A 23,315-nucleotide genomic window follows, 5' to 3' on the forward strand; every position below is an offset into this window, starting at 1 on the left:
ATGATACTTGAAACTTTCAGAGCTTACCATTGCCTAATCCAAAGAAAACATTTGGCTACTGTCTTGCCTGAGTTGTTTGATAGCTGTATTAGTAATGTCATACACGGAAGTACAAGTAGGGGAAACAGGCTAGGGCAAGGGATGTGTTTAACCTGTGTCATGCAAGATTGTTTCCAGAGACAAAATTCTATTCAACACATCACTGTGGTTGAGTTTCTTCTGAAAGCAAGTGGCTTCACGAAGACCGTATCCCAGAACTTCTGCACAGTTTTATTACTCTGCACTTTTGTAATATGAACTAAGATTTCTCACTTATTTCTAAAATTACTCATTTGTTTCTGAAATACCATGTTAGTGTGTTAAGAAGAATAGTTTAATTTTTCTTCAATAAAATACACTGAGAGAAAGCTTTTTCTTAATCTGCCTACAGTTAGAAAACAAAACCAAACCAAAACTCCTAGCCTGCACTGGTAGTCCTATGAGAAAATGATTTGGACAGGTTTATAAGCTCTGTCTAGCATTCTTGGTACAGAAAGAACAGTTTCCCTATGTCGGATTAGGCTGTTCTTTCTCTAATTCCCCAGGCATTTTTGTCCTGCTATTTTGGAGCCTTCAGACTCCAAAAAAGTTCCAGTTTATCTGTTGCTTTTCTTTAATTACAGACAGCTTTTTGTTCTGACTTGGAAGTCTACTTAGTACAACCATGTGATTTGTACTCATCTATTTTTCTTTTCCACTTGCTTACAAACTGTGGAAGAGAAGTCCAGGGACAAGTTAAATTGACTAAAGTGAGTGGAGCCTTTATTGGCTTTAAGGGATTTGGTTTTGACCATTGTAGTTCAAAAAGATGAAGCTAATTTTGTGCATATGCACTTAAATTTGGCTATATCCTTTTGAGGAAGAACAGTGACTCTTTTTAGTTGTGTAACTTATCAGGTGTCTACCACTGTAACCAGATGCTTCTAGTAGCCTGTTAAAATGGCTAAGCTGTTGCATAGTTGGTTTTTTTTCTCTCTTGCCACCCCCTTGAGGGATAATATCTATAGTTTTTCAATATAGTTTTGCTGTGTATTTTTTATAGAATGTGAGTTGGAAATCTGTATTTTGTACTAGAGTAAGGAATGGTGAGGTTTGTGACAGCTTCGGGTTCCAGGTACAGACTGGCCTCAGGAAAGGGTCATTTATTTCTAATATCTTAAAATGAGGAGCTGGAGTAACACTTTTCAAATATCCTTTCTGAGATGTTCAGTGATTTTTTTTTTTTTTTTTTTTTTTTGGTGCTATTTTGGGAAACCCAGTGTCTGGACCCTGTCTAGTAGAAGAGCTCAGGTCTAGAATTTGTTTCTTTTCCATGACAAATGAGTGTAGATTGTGAAGGATATGTTGCTATTGCTTCAGTTGTTGAGGAGACCAGCTGCAGTGTCCTGTAGTAGCTAGAGTTTGCAAACAGTGATGGCTTTACGCCCAAGTAAATTGCATTGTTTTAATCCACTTAGGATGTGACTAAGGGACTTAGTCTTGGTCATAATTCATAAAGATGGGATAGTTATGTTAGCCCTGCCAAAAGGGTGAATGCTGTTGAGAAAGACAAAAATAAGAGTACAGATGCTGCTGCAGTTGGAAGCAAGGTGTGAACTTAATATGCAGAGATAATGCATTCAAAGATAATGCGACAGTCTCTTTTCACAGAATTACTTTCGCAGCTCAGTTTCATTTTGCAGCACATTTCCATCCCCAATTACAAATGTATCTCTGGACTTCCATTTTTTTTCAGCCTGAACTCTAGGCTGATTTATAGGTCAGGGACCACATTCTGTTGACAGATTAAACACTGCTCAGAGGAAATAGTAGCATCATCCTTTAGTTTGCTTTGAGTTGTACTTTCTAAATACATACTCTTTTTCTCCTAACCCTAACCTTAGGCTCATCTATAGGAATGGCGTAGTGATTCCAGCTCTTCCCCAGCACACAGGAAAAAGTGGCATGTTAATGTGCACATCTGCTGGTTCTCAAATAAATCTGCTAAACTAAAGGTAAAAACTAAAAGGTAAACATAAGATATGACTTATGGTCTAGAAGGTGCCTAAGACAACTACTGACATGTTTCTGTTATTTTAATGCATGTTTTAAAACTATTTTTGAAAGCCAAGAGAAGTAGAAAGAGATAAAAGATATATAAGAGAGCACTAATATTATGAAAGAAGAACTGGTTGTCCTTTAGTATAGGGATAATAAAGACAGGAAGAAATTTAATAGAGCAAAGCAAAAGTTTGTGTACTTGTATGTCCTCTATAAAGTGAGAATAGCCGGACACACTCGTGGCAGAGGAAAAGGAAAACTTGACTATTCCTCACTTGCAAAGTTACTCAACCAAGAATGTAATACAGCCATGAAAAAACAAAAGTTGTTCTTGGGAAAGTATTACTGGTGAAGGCAAGGAAATATTCAAGTTGTACGTGTCAGTTAATACATAATAATGGTATCTGCTGCTTTAATAATAGTTGCTTAAGAAAGATTCATTCAAACTGGTACTGGATTACAGGAAAAGAGGTAATATTTGATGAGTTATACTAAAAGACTTCAAGTTGTTCAGATAACAAGTGAGGATGAAATGGGGATATGACTGCTCTGTTCACGTGTTTCAGAACAGTTTCAGTTCCAGGATGGGAGAACAGCTGAAACAAAATCTAAAAAATCCATGCAGGAAGAGATGGCTAAAACCTCCCCCTGGGCACAGGCATGGTGGGAGATAGATAATCAGCAATAAGACATTGACTGAGGTTCCAGAGCAGGAATATGGGTACCAGCTGTGGAGACAGTTTGAATTTATGAATAGGATTATGTTATGTGATTATCTGTTTACAGCAGGTACCACAGAGGCTCTGTCAGTAGGGCTGAAGAAAATGAAAACAATCCAGGAATAAACTTAACTTTCCTATGAGTTAGAAGTAAAATGTGTTTTTAATTATTGGAAGAAACTTAATTTTGTATGAGTTGTATCCACTGAGCTTGTTTTTGTCTAGCTGTGCCAATTATATCCTATTTGATAACCTATATGGTGCCTATTTCTCTGCCACTTAGGAATAACAATATGAAATGAAACTAAATTCTTATTTTAAAATGCTCTCACATCTTGAGGAAAGTCTTATAAATACTGGGTATTATAATTGTTATTAATCCTGACTTTTGGGGCATTTTTTCTGTCTGTGGTATTTTTGCAGCTTATTGACTGATCTGTATTTTCAGTCCTAGTCTGAAATACACCTTATATTTTAACATATTGTAAACATGCTTATTCTGTCTCACATGCACAGTCTCTTGCTCTCTAAAAGCAATGCAAATTTTATTGAGGTCATCAAGTTGTTTTTCAGCTGTTCATATATGCACAAGTTTGATAGACAATATTGTCCAGGTCAAAAACTGGGGGGATCTTAATCCAGTGAATTTGGAAGAATTGATATGGTGATTGGATGCCTAGGAAGAAAGTTTTGCTTTGCACAGCATACTAGTTCACAGCTGCAGCACAGGTCAGACAGCAGCTCTAACTTTGTTGTATGGAAATTGCGCCTGTATTGTGGAGGAATCAGGTAGTCTGTACTCACAACTAAAAGTACTGTACTATACATAATGGCAAATCTGTTACTAGAGAAGGTGCAGAGGCATCATTATTAAGGCATTAAAACCATAGCAACAAAGACACGACATTTTTGGCAGTGGTGGAGATTAATTCTTTCTTTCTATCATTTGCTATGCTTCGCTGCTTGCAAAGCTGTTTGAGTACGATATAATTTACTGCTGGGTGAAGCCTGGAAAGACTGGTTTCTGCCACAGCATCTCCAGTTTACTTCACAAGTAGTAGAAAAAAATGGATCCCGAGGATTTGCCTAGCATCTGTTGTTTGAGGGAAAAACATAACTTTTCTGAGGTTCCATCCTTTCTTCACCTGCTCTCTTGACTGACACCTGCTCATCTTTACAATGACAGCAGAAAACCTGTGTGAGCAACAAATACCAAAGTGCAAATTCTTACACTGTGCTATTGAAGAGGCTTTGCTGTTGTGCTTCCTCCTGCTGCTTTGTGCCTGAGACTGGAGGAAAAGAGAAGTGGTCTAATGTTTTGAGAGTAAAGTGATATTTGGTGAGATTTTTCCAATAGACAGTCTACTGACTGTCCAGTGTATTTCTGGACACAGTGAAAACAATGGATAAGGCCAAACAGGGAGAATGGATTGTGGAAGGTGACCTGAAGATACTTAAGAAAGCCTGAGTCATGTTAGATGATTTGTATCAGAGCAGAAGTTGCTTTGTTTTGCAGTTGTTTTTACAGAAAAGTGGTCTGGAATCTGAAAATATTATTTAAAAAAAAAAAAAAAAGATGGCCTGATTTATATCAAGAAGGCATTAATGCAAACCTGCTGTAAAGTGGACATTCATCAGTAAAGCGAAGGAAAAGTCCTATCAATTATATCTGAAAAGATACACACAGTTCTAGTGGATACTGTGCACTACTGCAAGGTTATACAGCTAAATAAATCATGGTATAACTAGACTGAATTTATTTCAAAAGCTGTCTTGTTTTCTAAATACGTTTTTAAAGGTCAATTTGTTAATTTTCCACAAAACCTTGTATTTACCTTAGGAAGGCTCACTACAAGCACCTTAAGCAGACATTCCCATATAGTTAGTGAAAATGCATGTCATTTGTTATGAAACATGGCAAGTTCCAAGTTGTTTCGTGAGATTGTCTGAATATTTCTAAAAGAAATATTTTTGCTCTGGAGGAAGGGACAAATGTCAGAATCACCTCTGGAAGATGACTGAGTTTTCAGACAAAATAATTTTCAGATGAAAACTGAGGGCACAACTACTATGCATGCAGATAAGGACTAGATTATTCCCAGCAAGTACCTTCCTTTGTTCCTCATTTCAAGAGGCAAACATCATCATCACTGTTCACTATTACAGAAAGAAGGGCAGAAGAATGAACAAAACTGAGAAAGGGTGAGTCCTCCAGATGATTGAAGAGGTAAAGGAGGGAAAGAGAGAATTGATGGAGAGAAGGTAATGGTCCTTTCAGTAGGTAGGGGAAACAAGCTGTGTTGCTCAATGGAGAGGTTCTAATCCTATTTTTCACTGATATAAATCAATATACACAATCAATGTCTTGCACTTCTCCTCTAAGGCCTCAAAAAAAATCTGTTTTACGGCTGGATAACTGAAGCTGTCAAGTTTTCATTATCTGCCAAAGACCAAACTGAAGTTAAGGTGTAGTGTCTTGGTTTCCTGGCTATAAGCTGAATCTCCTCTCTAATGAATTATTCCAATTGGAAAAGATCTCTGCAAGACAGATGCTAAAAATAGAGTGTCTGGAGATAGTTCCTGAGATAAAGAGAAACTGGATTGTATTCCCTTTGGAAAAGGTCAGTAGGTGGAAATCAAATATGAAGTCACAGAATTATTTCACACTTTAGCATCTAAAAATATTATTTTCCTTTCCACTTAGGTTATGGATTTTTTTTTTTTTTTTTTTTTGCCAGTGCTGTTTGCTATAACTTCTGGTTTACCTAGCAGCTCCTGGCAAAAATTTCCTCAGTTTGAAACTTAGTTTTCAAAGTGTTATGAAAGTACTAAAAAATGTATTTGCTTGATTTCTAACTCTATAACAACTTTGTCTATTTGTAACCAAGTGAAGAAACTTATTTATGTAATCAAGAACTAAGTGAAAGAGATTTGAAGATGATAATTGTTGCTAATTAATTTAATTTTAACTTGCTCTTTGAATCTTTGCTCCTGTCTAGTTTTCATGCAATAGTATTCTGTTTATTCCTGTTACGTTAAATCTCTAATGTGTTCTCTCTCAAATGAAATAAAAGATCATTCAAATGAAGCAAAAAATTTAAGATGAGCTCCTGCTGCCTTTAGGGTAAAACTGCAGAGGTTTTTTGGTTCGCTTCTGCTTGCTTTTTGCTTTGGAGACAAGAACTGTCTGATCTACATCTACCTACAGGTTCCAGTGCACTGTATTTTGTGTCTGCGCTCAGCTGAGAGAAAAGCCCATGCTGTGCCATCTGAGGTATTCGCTCTTATGACTCTTTTAGTTGTATTTTAGAGTTTTGCCTTTGCATTTGGCAAAAACAAGCTCTGGAGGTTTATTTTGACATTGAATTTTCTATGTTTTTTATTTCATATCTTTACAAACTTCCAAGTTGCTTGTGGTTTTGTGGGCTGTTTTGCTTTCCAACAATGCTGTTGTGCAGCAAATTTTAATTCTTGCTAGAGCTCCAAGTATTTAAATTTTTAGCATAATATATGTGTTCTGCCACACAAGGCTGATCAATAACTACCTTGTCAATAAAAATATAGGCAGCTTTGGAAAGAATTCTCATAAACTTCAACTTGGTTAAAATAGTTGGGATGTTTTTAACCACAGCTTATATGCACTATGATCAAATACTTTTATAATTAGAAAGCCAATTAGGAAAATGGATACACTGGTAAAGGACATTCCGCTTAAAAAAGAAAAAAAGAAAAAGAAAAAAAAAGAAAAAAAAAAAAAAGAGAAAAGGAGAAAATGGAAAAAAGGAAACAGAAGTTTCTTCTTTTAGGCTGCTTAGGTTTGATCCGGGCGCTTATCCAAAAGGAATCATGAAACATCTGTCCAGTTGACTTGAGTGGCCCTAGTTCTGAAATCGGAAACATCCATCCTAGTCTAAAACATCATAGCAGTGGAGGAGTACTGGCATTGCCTTGTGGCTGTGTTATCATGATCTCATGGTGCGATAATTCTTCCTTCTCATACTGGGAAAGGCCAAGTTGTGATGATTGAGAGTGGAATACTATGAGTGTGAGGGTGGAAACAAGCTGGGGAGGTCCTCGTATGGGGTTGATAGAACTCTACCATGACAGTAATGTCAGGATCATGTGAATCACGTAATTAAAACACTAACAGAGCCAGATGGTGTGTGTGTGTGTGTTAGTCTTTCCAGTCCTAAGCATGATTGCATCCTTGTTTTCTATAGGAAAATAATTTATTTGCAAGATGAAAATTAGCAGCAATTAATGGATTGCTCAGTAAATAGCCTGGAGGATGCTGGATGAGTCATGGTTGTCCAGCAACATACCTATAATACACAAAACTCTACTATTCACAGCTCTTCAACTATCCACATTTTTTTTTTTTTTTTTACTTCAAGAGTAATGTGAATAATTCTTATAAACCAGTTGTTTACTCTGTTTCCCACATACCCTCCTTCTGGAAGAGATCAAGTGAATACAGTGGGTCCTCGCTTCTCCAGTAAGATCACTTTATAAATCTGGTAACTGTTTTCTTTTATGACATAAGTTTTGATATGTACCATTCTCTCCCTTTTCCTCATTCTTAAATAGTCTTCAGAACTAAATCTGACTTGTCAGTGCTGTGTCCTAGGATGTTCAGTGTTTAGCTGACTCTTAGGTAGGTCTGTGACTAGCTCATGGTAGTAAGTCAATGAAGCAGTATTGAGATTTCCAAGATGATGATGATGTTGAGAGTCCATCCTTATTCTTGCTTTTGCAGTAGCTGATGCAGTAGATGTCAACTGAGTTAGTAAGGCAAAGACAAATATGGTTAAAAGCACTTTTATGAAAAATACATTCCCAGACTGTATTTAATGACAGAAGTATTCCTGTTTGGAACTGGAATCATGCTGTATTTAGTTATTGATAATTTTTTCAAAAAACTTCCAAACCAAACACAACAAATCCAAAAAACCCTCTCAATAGGAATGTGGAACCTCTTTCTGGGATCCTTAAGATGGCATTTTTTAGTGGTGTTATCCTGGAGGTTGAATGGATTCAGGGTTTTACAGGAGCAGGCTGCTTGCTAAGATTGTTACATTTTCTACTTTGAAATTATGGTTTGCTGAACTGACTTATCTGTACTTGCATTTTTATTTTAAAAGATGATGCTGTATGCATTTACACTGTCTTTTCATAGTACTAGCAACAAAATGGTCTCTGGACAACATTAATGAGAAGAGCTGATAAAAGCTTAGATGTGAGTCTGGATCTGCTGACTCCACTGCATCATGTGAAGTTGTAATAGAACATTTCTAAGAGTACGATTTGGGTGCATCTAGACAAGGTGGCCAATGTAATTTGTCAGATTTATACTCTTACATTGATAATATGAAACATAATATATAGCATAGAAAAAGCTATTTTGGCAAATGAACTTTTTTTTTATTTAGCTGCTTCAGGAAGAGAGCGCCAGTGAATCATTTAATTATTGCACAAAACCAGTCATCATGTAGTCTATAGAGAAACTGGCTTTTTTGCAGTCTGCATTCATATTGAAAAATATCTAATATGACTGCAGTCATATTGAAAAAATTAACACATTACTTCAAGTAACATTATTTTATTATCCACATGATAGTGGTGGTCATAGAATCAGGAACATGGCACAGTAGAATGGTTGTATTGAAAGTTGAAGGAGACAAAATAGCAGCTAGAGTTGCTTTGTTTTGTCCTCTATTTCCGCTTAGAAAATGTAATTCAAAAAAACTATGTGAAACTTTTTTTCTAAACCCCCCTTCTATGTCAGTGAGAGGTGTTATTAATTACAAGTACTGCAGCTCAATTTTTTAAAAGTCATAGGCAATCACAGATTTTTTTTTTCTGTTCCATGATTTTAGAATCACGTAAGTTTTCTTAGCCTTGAAGAAATATTAACTGTTTTTCATACAACATACATGCATTAATAAGTTGAATGAAATGTAGGAATTTTCTGGCTAGAACTGAACATGGTACACTCAAACTGGCATGACAAATGCTTTCATATAACTTCTGCTCTGTGGTGTGCTGCATTCCTGAGGAACAAGTTGAGCTTTGACTAAAAGGAGAGATAAATGATCTCAGCAAAAGGATGGAAAATGGTTACTCAATGCCAATAAAATACAATCAAAGATGAAGTGGTAGAAGAGAGAGTTAGAGACTGTCAAAGGTATTTTCTTTCACTGAATTATATAGCATACACTAGAGAGAAGGAGGCTTCTTCAGAATATAGGCAGCTTGTCATGCCTGTGAAGTTTTCAATTGCATACTGATTACAAGGAAGAAATTCTAGACATTGTCTGTTTATGGTTTACCTCAAACTGTTTCTTCCTTTCAATTTTTTTTTCTCTTTTTAACAAGAAAGAGTCATTTCATTTTATGCAAAGAGTGACTGCAAATGATTCTGTATTTCTTGCTCTTATTTGCATAAGAGCATAAACAGTGTCAGTGTAAGTTTAAAAGGACAGTTATGTCAAATTGAGTATGGCTTCTTTTGAATGAGACCCAATTACCAATTTTTATCATGGTTCCAATCCATACAACTGAACACAAGTAGTTTGCACAGAATCTGTGCTAATAAGTAAACACAAATTTACACATACCAAAAATACAGGACAATTCTAGAATGGTTTTAAGAATAAATTCTTACCCTTTTTATTTAAATCAGCAGGGTAATGGTATATGTCAACACATGTGTTTGATTTGGGTACATTCTCTGTTCTGGACCACCTCATATTCTTTCTTAAGAGCCAAGAGTGAGTGATCTCATATTATGGCTTTCCAAATGGTGCTAATTAAGGACTTTTCCTGCCAGGTGCTCAGCATGCTCTGCCTCTATTGCTTTCAGTTGTGGTTGAGGGCATGCTGCATTCTCTGGGATACAACCCTATTGTTTATGACTTTAAGTTAACATTGCCAAAAGGAATACAATGTTAGAAAATGAACAGCACTGAGGTTTACTTTGAGGATCCCCTGAATTAGCTGGGTTTTTTCCTTTTTCCTTGAGAATATAAAAGTCTACATCTGGAAAATATCGGTGTGTCACATAAATACTGACCACTAATTTCACAGAATATCTTTATATACAACTTGTGGGAAATCAGTTTTATGTTAAAGGAATAAGGATCTGAAGTCTCCTACTGACTTAAGAGCTCTCTGGAGCAGTAACTCTGCTTTCCTTCTTGTAACATGACCCAACCTCTGTTTCAAAACTCAGTGTTGTGGCCAATTAATTATCATGTAGTTTCCCGATAAAGCCTCAAATAGGCTAATCCTTGGCTATAATACCCTGCATGGTTGTTACTGATAGCTTTCTTTTGCCCTGAAAGCCACAGTATGTGCCTTTTACTTTCTTTTAAGAAAAAAGAGATCAGAAATGTGAAATGTAGTAGGTTGTTGATTTTTTCATTAAATTGTGTATGTGAGGCATCTGGGGATGAAGAAAGGACATGTTTTCAGCTTCAAGTTTTTCAGCAAGATAACTTGCAGAAAGTGTAATCACAAAGGAAAATCTTTTCTCTTATCCTCTGGGGACCTAGTCTGCATCCAGAGAACCAAGTCCCTTGTAGGACAGAGATGGGTAAGAGAGAGGAGAGATGAAGGCTTTCTAGTATTCACGCTCAGAGTCCAGCATTTAAGAAATGTCCTCCCTAGGGCTGTGGGTTAACCAGCAGGAGTGGAGAAGGGATCAGCAGGGCTAAGGGCTATGGTGAAGTCACTGCTGCAGCTTCATAGGTGGATTAATCCTTTCATTCTCTGGTATCTCTGTAGGGAAGAGAATTTTTATCTATTTAGTGAACACTGGAAGATAGATAGAGCTCTTCTATTTCCTCAGTCATGGAAAAAATAACTTTTCCTTGAAGAAAAAGAGTAGAAAAGCAGATATTCTGCCATGTCTGGTTTCCTATATATTCTTGTTGGGTTTTACATTTAGGATTCTGTTTTGGCATTTCCAAATCATCACGAAAGGAGGTACCTATTTCAAAGGCAGCGTATGATAATTGGCAAAAGCTAATGAGTGCTGACATACCACGGATAAGAAAGGGAAATATTTTTTTTTACAGTGAAGGGGTCTTTTTTGTTTTGGTTTGGTTTTTGTGTGTGTGTCTCTTTAAACAGAAAAGAATGTTTACATTTCAGAGGGAGAAGAAAGCAAGACTTGTTCACCCCTTAGTGAGTGGTTAGCACTGCAAAGCTGCTGTGCAAAACACGTATTTGGATTTCCATCTGGTTTTGTAAGTGCCAGTCCTCTGTGGTTCAACAGTTTGAATTTCTTTGGAGTGATGCTGTTAAACATGGTGGGGTGCAACTAGTACAGAAAAAAAAGCAAATCACTTAAAAGATTTCTCTTCTGATGTCCATGTGAAACTGCATCTACTTAATCAGATTAATTTGAACAGAGCATCTACAAATCTACAAAGCATCTACTAATCCTTAAGGACTTTAGCCTTTTTTAAGGATTTTTGTTTTATCCTTTTGCCATGAACTGTGATTAAGCCAAAGCTCACAAATTAAATGGTCTTCAGGTGAAATGAAATGCTTTGAAGAATGGTCGTGCAAGAAGTGATGTTTCCTGTGGTGTAAACTGCAGCCTTGCTTTATTTTGTACAGTTGAGTTGCTATAGCAGAAGGATATTAGGAAGTGCAGGACTGCTTGAGATCCTGTTGTTCTGGCTCAGATGTAGAACAGCAAAATCCTTGGACAAAAGATTTCATTAAAGATCTGATGATGCTTCTGAAACATAATGGTGCCAATCCTTCACCTCCAGTGATTAAGGGCAGACATCTGTAAAATTACTAAACAGAAACTAATACTCTATATTCAAAATGCAAGCTATACTTACAAAAACATGTCTATATGCTTATCTTTTACTTTAGCACAGTGAATGTTAGCTACATTATACCTATCCTACAGGAATGTGCAAATTCAGGTGCTCATAAATAGCAGGTTGTTGTGGTATAAACCCAGCCAGCAGCCAAACACCATGCAGCCGTCCGCTCATCCTCCCCTTGCCCCAGGGGATGGGGAAGAGAATTGGAGGGGTAAAGCTAAGGAGACTTGTAGGTTGAGATAAAAACAATTTAATAATTGAAATAAAATAAAAAAAAATAATAATTATAATAATAGTAATAATAGAATATACAAATGAGTGGTGCACAATGTGATTGCTCACCACCCAGTGACCAATGCCCAGCCCATTCCTGGCTGACAATCTCAGAGGAGGGAAAAATTCCAAACCTGCTATCCTGGAAGAGAGAGCAAGCTTCCTGGCCAAACTTCATCTATATACTGAGCATGACGTTACATGATATGGAATATTCCATTGGCCAATTTGGGTCTGTTGTTTTGGCTCTGTTCCCTCCCAGCTTCTTGTGTCCCTGCACACTAGCAGGACATGGGAAGTTGAAAAGTCCTTGATTTCTTATCAAGAGCTAAAAACATCAGTGTATCATCAGCATTCTTCTCATATCAAATCTCACACTGAATCCAAAACACAGAACAACACTATCTGTTAAGAAGAAAAATTAGCTCTATCCCAGCAGAAACCAGGACACAGATCTATGCTATTTTCTTGCAACTCGATTGAGGATTTTGCTAAGAAGGTTTTTCTACGACTTCCAGTGTTTCAAATTCCAAGCTTCTTTGCTCATTAACCTGTGGAACCATGACTGGTGCTGTAAAAAAGGTAATTGAATTTGCAGCCTTGTTTAACCAGGCTAGAGTGACAATGCTCTGCAGTTCAGTGTAGTCTGGTCTGAGCCTTGGCTACTGCAGACCTTGTCAATAAGTCCTTGTAAGACCAACCCAATGGGGAAAAACACTGGTTTATTTGTATAATGATAGCTTAAGTTGATCTTCTTATGTCTTACTATACTGTGTCTCTCTAAAGAGATTTGTCCCATTGCTCCAAGTCATTCCCGTTTTCTATAGTTAAAAAATGTGTTATCCAAAGAATTGATCCAACTTCTTAGATTTCAGGCTGTCATTAGGTGAGCATGATAATGGCTTTGGGAATGTCCTAATAAAATATGAAAAGTAATTTCATATTAAATGCTCAGACTGAAACATAACTGTGTATTGAAAATGACAGAGTAGTCATGCTGCAGAATTACAGAATCACAGAATCATCTAGGTTGGAAAAGACCTTGAAGATCATCTAGTTCAACCATTAACCTATTACTGACTGTTCTCAACTCCACCAGATCCCTAAGCGCTATGTCAACCCGACTCTTAAACACTCCACCACCTCCCTGGGCAGCCCATTCCAACGCCCAACAACCCGTTCTGGAAAGAAATACTTCCTAACATCCAGTCTAAACCTTCCCTGGTGCAACTTGAGGCCATTCCCTCTTGTTCTATCGCTTGTTACTTGGTTAAAGAGACTCATCCCCAGCTCTCTGCAGCCTCCTTTCAGTAGCTGTAGAGGGCGATGAGGTCTCCCCTCAGCCTCCTCTTCTCCAGACTAAACAACCCCACTTCCCTCAGCCGCTCATCGTAAGACACGTGCTCCAGACCCTTCACCAGCTTCGTTGCCCTGCTCTGGACACGCTCGAGTAATTCAATGTCCTTTTTGTAGTGAGGGGCCCAAAACTGAACACAGTAATCGAGGTGCGGCCTCAGTAGTGCCGAGTACAGGGGTAAGATCACTTCCCTGTCCCTGCTGGCTATGCTATTTCTGATGCAAGCCAGGATACCATTGGCCCTCTTGGCCACCTGGGCATACTGCTGGCTCATGTTAAGCTGGCTGTCAATCAACACCCCCAGGTCCCTCTCTGACTGGCAGCTCTCCAGCCACTCCTCCCCAAGCCTGTAGCGCTGCTGGGGGTTGTTGTGACTGAAGTGCAGAACCCGGTGTTTGGCCTTATTGAAACTCCTACAGTTGGTCTTAGCCCATCGCTCCAGCCTGTCCAGATTTCTCTGCAGAGCCTCCCTACCCTCGAGCAGATCAACACTCCCACCCAACTTGGTGTCATCTGCAAACTTACTGAGGGTGCACTCAATCCCCTCATCTAGATCATCAATAAAATCAAAGTTTAACAATCAGAAAAATAAAATATTTGTAGTGGCTCTCTGTTGCTGCATTACCAGAATAGTTAAATACCATTTTCATGTCACTAAGTAGTAAGCATCACACAACAAAGGACTTACAACAGAAGTGGCTTCTCTCTGTCAGTACCTCTGAGCAAGGAAGATTATTACTGCGATGAGAATTTTTCCATTCAACTTTTTTATTCCAGATCTTAGCCAAAAAACTTAGTAAAACCTGCTCCCCCTCAAACTGGGTTTTAGTGCATTGCTTATTTAATATTAAGGTCTGCTTTGGAAAGAAAATACATTGCTAAATGAAGGTAGACAAATTATTCTTGGTACGTAGCTTTTTCAGAATAACCTCTGCATTTTAAAAGTTATTTAAAATTAATAATTAAAATAAATTCCTGGACTTACACTCTGAAGCCAACATGGAGGACTTCAATGAGCAAGAAGGGGTTTCTATCAGCTGTGACCTCAGTGATGTTGCAACATTCCTGCTGTAAAACCCAGATGCTATCATAGGTGATAAATACATCTGAGTGGTAGGGAAAGATTAAAGTTGTCTGGGGAAGAGCAGCTTAGCCAAAATGTTGAGTAATTAAATGGGGCAACCCATGACTTTCTGCAGTGAGGTATAATGATGCATTTTCTTAGCCACCATATTGTAATCTGAGCAGCTCAGTGCTGCTGGAATTTGATCTAGTCCAAGAGCTATTGTGCAAGGAAGAGTGCTGCTGTGGTCTGCTGCCTGAAAGAGCCTGGGTTTAGCTCCAAGAAGCTGTTACTGGGCCATGTTGAAAGTACTGTTTATGTTTGAACGTGAGAACTTTAAGGTTCAGTAAAGCATTTCTGAAAAGTTTTCCCCTAGAGCCTTTCAGTTTAAAATACTGTTTTATGATCACGATTCCACTTTCTTTGAGATGAACGATAGTATTTCTGGTAATTTCATGGCCTATTGGACACCAGTCTCAAGTTAGCATGCATGTTGTCCTGCTGCAGTGCAGCTTATATCTAAGCTCTGCTGAAGGAAAATGTATAAACCCAGTGTTTTTATAAAGTACTGTTTAGGATGAAGAAATATGATGATGTTGTGTCAAATACGTAATATTTTCACACATCTGGACAAGGCTCACGAGCTACCTGGGTCTGCAGTGTACTGATTTGGAGGGAAGACTCTGCACAAATGTGTTCAGCGTTTTCATGCTGCCAAATGAGGATGGCTGGCTTTTGTCTGGGAGAAGCTTCACTGAACATTCCTACTGAGCCAGCTGGTGCTGGGGAATATCATGCGTATTTTATGATCTGTTAGGGAATACAGATGAGTCCCCAGAGAGGTTTGTCTTCCTAAAAAGGGACTGAGGTAGAATCTAGGTCCCTACTTCAGAACCTGCAGATGTTTATATCTGCATTTTTTAATTTCCTCCTTTCACAAGTTTATCAGACAGGAAGCATTGGCCACTCTGTACTAGATCCATTTCTGGTGACCATCATTTCTGGAAGATATTTGTTTGATTAGCCACAGATAAAGTAGCACTGTTTCTTTTCCAGGATACAAAACTCGATAGATAACATGTGGAATAACTTTAGGGCATGGTTCCAAGGGACTTTGGCTGCATCAAGTGCAGGACATTACTGATGTGTCCAGGAATTTGATTTAGGGCAGCTTCTGGGAGAATTTACCAAATCTGATGTCTGACAGAAAACTGAGTCTGTGTAAAAGGAGTATGTACCTCATGTACTGTTCTCCTCAGACCAGCAGTCACCTCTGCCTTCACCTGCTGCCCTTCCTGTTCCTCTTGTCCTCCTCAGTATGCAAGAGTCTCTGCTTTCTTAACACAATTTATTCCTTCATGGTCACTGCCTGCACAGAACCCTGACACAGCCCTCCTGGTTGTACCTTGTCCTCAGCATCAGTGTTGGAGGAGAGATAAGGGTGTTCTGAAAAGACATGAATCTGTCTGCACCTCCTTATTCTGTTTTCCAAAGGTCTGAGTCTTTGAGCTCTTAATACCATCAGTTCCTAAGAATTCCTTTCCTTTGAATGGATTTTATTATCCAGTCCACACGTGGGAAGGTTTTTCTGGAGGCTCTTTCCTGGAACTCCTCCTGGCGACACAAGAAGCCAGTTTCACAGTTTGCTGGTTGTTTTGGATCCACTCTGATGGGCCTAATTCTTTCCATGATTGTGGAAAGAGCTTTGACAGATAACTTGGGGGACAGTGTCCCAAAGTCTTGTTTTCTGTATTATGAAGTCAATTCATCAAAGCATCATGAGTACATTTGACTGTGTCTTAAAATGAATGTGTACTTGGTGCTTTGATGGAGGAAGGCCCATGAAAACACATATTAGCTATGGTTAGACCTTGTTTGGTCCCCCATCTGTTGTGTTTATTTCCTTGGCTTGGGTGGGCATCATTTTGTTGTCTCTGCCCCTGCATTGAGGGACATTCTGCACGCACATCCATCCATCCATCCATCCATCCATCCATCCATCCATCCATCCATCCATCCATCCATCCATCCTATGCCTCTGTAGCCACAGAAAGACATCTTGAGTATCACAGGTGCTGAGTATGAAATGATGACAGCCCCACAATATTGGGATGGGCAGCAAGATGTCAGAGGTGCAACTCCTATCAACGAGAGTATTAGTCATTAGTTTTTATTTATGAAATAATTGAGAAACTGGAAAACATGAATCTTGGCTATATGGTTGAGTAAGGAAAAAGTTAGCCTATGGTTAATACAAATGAAGCAGTATTATTACTAGCATTATTAAATATTACCAGACCCCAGTTTTTTGAACTTAAATTCTGTAAAGGAGATTCAGTGGTACAGTTATTACTGCAATGATTAATTGCATACTTCTGGCTGGATCACGCCTGCAGTTGTGGTCTGTGTATTCTGGAAGTTTGAATTCAACTCCATTGAGGAGAAACATTTTTTCAAAACATTTAGTTTCTTTTCAGCAACAAAGGAGAAACGCATGTTGCCTATTTTTCTACTGTATTCTACTTTTACTACTATACTGTTGTTTACTATAAACTGTTCAGCCTGCAGCTATGTTATCAGTATTAAAAAATGTACTGAATTTTACTTGCTTTCTCCTTAGCTTGTCTCTCACTCTCCCTACCCCTTCATGTCCAATAAATCTCCATCTGGTATTGCAAACAGATGGGAGGAGGGGAATGACGCTGAAACAACTCTGTTTCTTACAAATGTAATTGAACTTTCCAGTTCTGAGAAAGAACTTTCTTTAATAAAAGTTCATTTGATCTTGAAAAAGCTCAGAGATAATTAGTGATGCCTTTGTTCATCAAGGGTTTCAGTAATATAATTGATTTTTCACTGGTGTGCATAAAAACAAATATTTGAAGATGGAGCTATTCCAGGAAGCTTTGAATTCATGCTGCGAAGAGTGGCAGGTGTCAGTAATAGGGCTTCAGTTGTGCTTTCCAGCTCCAGATCTTAAAATATCATTATTCTGATTCATTGTGATACAGAAGCTAGGGGAACTGAAAATGTCTTGATAAAGTCACAGGTGATACCAGCAGGGGACATAAATATTTCTGAGATCTGGACTAGCTTCTAGGCTTCCTCCCAGAAAGGTTTGTGGGTCAGCTCCCCAGCATCTCCACTCTCAGCCTTGGGGTTCAGCTGGGATTCAAGGCTTTTTAATTTGGCTCAGCTGTGTGAACTCTGATCAGTTATAATGGGAAAATTCTTGTTAAGGAGGGAGAAAGTACTTGAGATAAAGCCATTCAAAGTAAGAAAAGTAAAATTCTGTAAGTGTAATTTTGGAGATATCATAGATAGGTCAAGGATTCAAGAGGAAAAGATCTGACATGAAAATGCAATAAACCTTATTTTTAAGAAGAAAGGAAGAATTCTCTGCTTTCTTCCTTCTTAGGATAAGAACAATGATTCTGTAACCTGGAGGACCCCGCCTGTCTTAAAGAAAATCAGTGTCCTGTCCTTCCCCACCTGGCAGTATTTGCTGAACAGGCAGTGATCCTAATATGTGTCTTATTTGAGATAGTGAACATACTAATACCTATTTATACCTAGCTTTGTATCTAGCTAGTGCTAGCTATGGATTCAGTACATTAGTCAATATGTAGTTATTTTTGTGCTGCTTTGTGCTATTACAGTGTAGAATGACTTTTTGCAAGAATGATGTACAAAGCTTAAAATTTGTCGAAGCGACCCGGAGAAGCAGGACTGCTGCAGTAATAGCTGAGAGTGGAATAGGTGGTCAGCCTAAGCTATCTAACTTCACTGGTTGTACTGAAGAAGGGTGCTTTGTGTGAGCACTGCTTGTCTGGCAGATCTTCAGCGGAGATGATGAACTCCAAGAGAAGAAGATTAATGGCTGAAGAAGAGGTAGGGTGGTATCTTGAAGCAGTTGCTGAATTTTCTGTTCTCAACATCATCACTTTCTTACATATTTGTAATTGTCCTCCTTAAAAACTTTTACTAGATTAATGTATTCAGTTATTATTCATACATTTTCTTATTTTGGGCTAAGTACTATCTGATTCTATAATAAATTAATTTCTGAATGTGCTAAACTAAACTGGACAAGGACTGCAAAAGGTTAATCTGAACTAAATGTTTATCTGCAGACTTGCAGTGTGAAAATAGAATGTATAAATTATAACTGCTGTAGTTACAGTATTTTGTTGTAAGTTTGTAAAGGGGAACTACAAAAAGCAATTGCTTAGAAACATCTGCCATGGTATAAAACAGCCAGATGGAGATCACCACACTTATTAACCGGACCTCGGCAAGGGTATCGTGTGAAAGCTTCTCACCTGTTACTGTGCAAATTTAGTTGGCTTTGCTTCAATTTCCCTTCATCAGCCTTTAAAGTTCAGCTGAAGGTGATTTAAGCTGTGGTGTCTTTGCAGGGAAGCAGGTAAGAAATGCTCACTCAACCTGCTATTACAGATCAGGAGGTGCTAGGTAAGAGACTAGCTTTGGACAATATCCTCAATTATTTTAAATAGCTCCACAGACAGATATTTGACTGTTTCTTTTTTTTTTTTTTTTGTTAAGCATTGACTACAAAAGTATGTTTTAATTCTAGCTATACTTGTGTAATGTATTGTCTATACAAAGCTATCAGATATTTAATTTTTAAAAATTGGTTAAAATACCTTTTATTCATTTACAGACTTACTGTGTATATTGTTTCACAACTGTTTGTGATGAAAATGTCTTCACGTGTGAGCTGTATCCATTTAATGTAATGGATTGATTAAAGATTTGTTCATGGTAAGTAATGAGAATGAGAAGATGAATTTTACAGCTCAAATATTGGGTGATTATAATGGAGTTCAAATGTAATTTTGAGCATTCATAACTAGACCAAGAAGATGTTATTTGTCTCAGCTGGAGCAGATGGTTTGGATAGGTCACCATTTAAAAACTGAATTCGCAAAGTATTTATTAAGCCCTTGAAGAATTCAGTAATTCTTTCCACTGGTACTTCTGAAATGTCCCAGGAGAAAAATTCTGTATCCATCAAACTGCAGCTCCATGGAAAAATTAAAAGATAAAAAAATTACTTGCTGGTAACATGGTCTAATAGCTAAATGTTTTTGGTAATCTTTTATTTTTAAAAAACATGGGAATGGAAAAGAAGTGAGAGCAAATTCTCAGCTGTAGCAGTTGAGGCTTTATAATGCAGATCTAGAATGTCAAGCCCATGCTCTAAAAAATGAGATTGTTGTCTCATAAAATGATAGTGGGGATTATCATCTCTTATTTCAAAAAAGCAAGCCATTATCTAGAATGTTCCTTTTCACCTTGTTAAAACTAATTTTTCACTAAGTGTTAAAACAATTTTTATAGTTATCCAGTGGTTCTCTAAATCCCTAATCCTGCGGATATTTTGTATGTGCTTAACCTTGGGCATATAAGGGATTGATTTTAATAGCTTGAAGACAAATGAGTTTGTAAACTCTTTTACAGTTTTTTTTTCCATGGGGATTTCAATGAAAAAATGGGAAAGACTTCAATATCAAAAAATGACTTATTGAAGCAGATAAAGAATCATGGTTTCATCACACCGAGATCCTGTAAGACTCAGGTGCTGCAACGTTGGACATTTCATTCAAGGTATGCCTTAAAGACTTAGGGAAGATTTTGCAATTTTTTAATTCTCTTTGGCAGTGGTTATTCTTGAAATTTTAATTTCATGTACCTTGTTAAAGTACTGGTGTGCCTTACTCATCTCTTTATATTTATGATGTCTTACAGAGGTTAGTTACACAAGATAATTGTGCCATGTGTAAAATAAAAGTTGGAGCTCATTTTGAGGTTGGGTTATGAGTAGCAGTAAGTTAGAGGTGGATTCTCTGCGTTACATATCTTAATAACCTTGTTTTACTCTTGCGGGATTTTCTGTTTTGCTTTTTCTTTAACATACTCATAAATGTCAATCCCCTAGTTTCATATCTATATGTGTTGAATCAAGAGGGAATGGTTACCTTTCATTGCTTGAATTTATTATTGGTTGCAGTTATTTAGCTTTGGATTTACCCAGGTTTGTGGCAATGGTTCAATCTTGGAGAAAACGTGAAGAGAGGTCAGCAAGATATCAGAGAATTCCATTTAATTTGTTAGGTTTCCTGGGTATTCAATAGAAAAGTAGTGCCAGGCATCTAGATTTCATTTTGCTGCTTTGTGTCAAGAATAGGAATTTAGAACAAAATTATTAACAGCAAATTATTGTGCTGCCTTGTCCTTTTGTAGTCTTAAGACTCTAGTGATTCTCTTGAAGGTTGAGCCATAGAGGAAGAAGAGAGGCAATATGCAGGGCAATTGTCTGTATTAAAGTGGTAATTCTACCACAACTGTTGTTGGAGTGAGTGGGTAAAGAGCAATGTAAGTAACTGTACTCTTTAGAGCAGAAACTAAATAACAATGTTAGTCATCAGTGGAGTTGCCTGTGAATCGAGAAAATAAAAGGAGTGAGGAGAGTGCCCCTTTCTGTAGATTCCCTTAGCCATGCATGGCAAATGTTTTGCTTTTTATAGTCTGCACAACTTAAAAACTTGAAATTTCGAGCATGGAGACTGAAAGAAGCACAGCTGACTAGTCTGGGGATGAGGTGGAATCTGCTGCAGGCCAAGCTGGGGCAGGGGCTTAAAGTAGGGGTGAATGTGTAACTGCCTTATAGTTATTCCTCTACTTCTGGCACGGTTTGATAACAGTCACTTTCCTCAAAAGATGGATGGAAACCTTTGCTTTGCCTCCACCTGGCAATAATGAGTTGGGTTATCTGAGGCTATTGAGCCATGTGGCTGACTTGGGTATAGAGCTGGAGAAGTGTCCCAGCACTGACTGCCTGCTGTCCCTGCACTCACAGTCCAGTGGCCTGGACTCTGCAGAAATACTCAATTTACCATTTTTCAGGGCCAAATTTATTTTAAAGCTCTGCTTCAGGGGAATGCCCTCACTTTTCCTTAACAACGCTTGAATTCAGATGCGAGTCCTTAATTTAAAATACTACTTAGACTGGAGAATAAAAGGTTTTTGAGGCTGTTTTTATTCTTCAATCTTCACTTAATTAGTCATTATGGCTTTCATTTTGCTAAGTCCTTATGTAAACTGTGCAAAGAGAATAAAAAAAAGTAATTTGAAGCTTTCAAAACAATTCTGTGTAAGGATTTTGTTGGTACCTTGAAAATACTAAATCATTTCTTCTTGTTTTCCCAATGAGCTTTTCAAAAATATGTACTCAATTTGTTCCAGTACTTCAAGTTTTTCCCTAGAGAATGTTTCCACTGATTTAAGTGGCAATTTTGCTTGAGAAGAAAAAATATGCAATTCTTTATTTTGTTACTCTTAGTGATTATAGTCGTTTAAAATCTTGATCTTTTTTGTAGTTCATGTGAAAATCATTGGTTGCTACCTTCTGTAACTTGTTCAAAAACTCTTGTTCCTTGCTTGCATAAGTTTTATGACCACAATGTTGTTGTTATTCTTTGAGAGAGGTACTATTTTAATCTGTCTTTACTGCTGTCTAGATTTCCAGTCTGTGGTAATAAATATATTCTGTCAATATTCCATGTGCAGTCTGATATTTCACTTTAACCTGCTTCTGACTTAATTTAAGGCTATTATTATATCATGGAAGATAAACTAGGTATATAGGTGAAGTTCTCAACTGATGAAAGCTAGCATAATTTCTGAGGCTTTCTTAATAACAGTCTTTGAAAATATCCTGCATGAAAAGGTGGTGCAGGATCACAACAAAGTGCTGTTCTGTAATGCCAGCTACATAAAAACAGTATACAAATGTTATTTGAATTACTGACTTGCCTCTTCTGAGTGTGTATAGCACATCCTGCTACTGCTGATACTGAAAATGTACTGTAGTACAACACCAAACAGCTAATAAAAAAATAAGAAGCCTAGATTTAGTTCTTTCTCTTGACTAAAGGAAATTGAACCAAAAGCTTCCTGGGAGGTGTTCTAAGAAAGTTAATTTTTCTATAAAGATGAGATTTTTTTTTGGGGGGGGGAAGAGATTCATGTAGCAAAGAAGCATAAATTATAGTTTAGTGATTAAGGTAGCACCTGGTAGTGAGAGACATGGGCACAGATCACTGCTCCTAAAAATTTCTCTACTTCTCTCTGAAATTCTCCACCATTAATAATTTCAGTATTTACTGGTTTTGAAATGGCATGCTATTTGAAAAATTGCAAAGCTTAATATTGGCTTAAACATAAGACAAAGAAACACTTTGAACAGAATTAAATGTTTTGAATTACCTAAAAATAATTTGTTTTTATGATCAGACTGATTCTGGAAAATAGCTTTTTTTTCTTTGCTTTAACCAGTGAACCAAAAAAATCAGTTATTTTCGTAACTTGTTTTTTTATAGTATTGCTAAATTTGAAATCCTGATAATTCTCTGTTAGTATAGTGTAAATTTACAAACTCAGTTTGATAATTGTGTGTTGCTAAATAATTAGTTTTGTTAAATGTTCATTGCTGTGCATTTCTGTTTAAATGTATTTCCCTCTGCTGTTTAGAAGAAGGCAGTCCTATTGTAGTTACTTTTCCTAGCAAAATTTCCACAATAGTACCACCTGTTAAAATAATTCTATGATATAAGGTTGGTGAACTTAAAAAATAACATATAAAGGAATGCTCTGAGGTGGGCATGGTAATATCTGGGCCATAACTAGTATATCCTAGAGTGGATTAAAAACCAGGGAAAATCATGTTTTAATATTTTCCTACGAAAATAGATCAAATAGATCTTAATGTCGGTGTTTCTCCTTGTAATGGCTGATGGCAAATTCAGAGCCATCACTTGTATATCAAAGTCTTGGCATTAGAATATTGCTCTTTAAATTTAGTTCAATTTCATATAAGACATTCTTTAACTACAGCTCATCTCGTATGAGGGGAGCTGTTGAGCCTTCTGATTATGTATTCCCTGTCTTTTTTA

This window comes from Strix uralensis, chromosome 8 (genome assembly GCF_047716275.1).
Source record: "Strix uralensis isolate ZFMK-TIS-50842 chromosome 8, bStrUra1, whole genome shotgun sequence".
Classification (NCBI taxonomy): Eukaryota; Metazoa; Chordata; class Aves; order Strigiformes; family Strigidae; genus Strix; species Strix uralensis.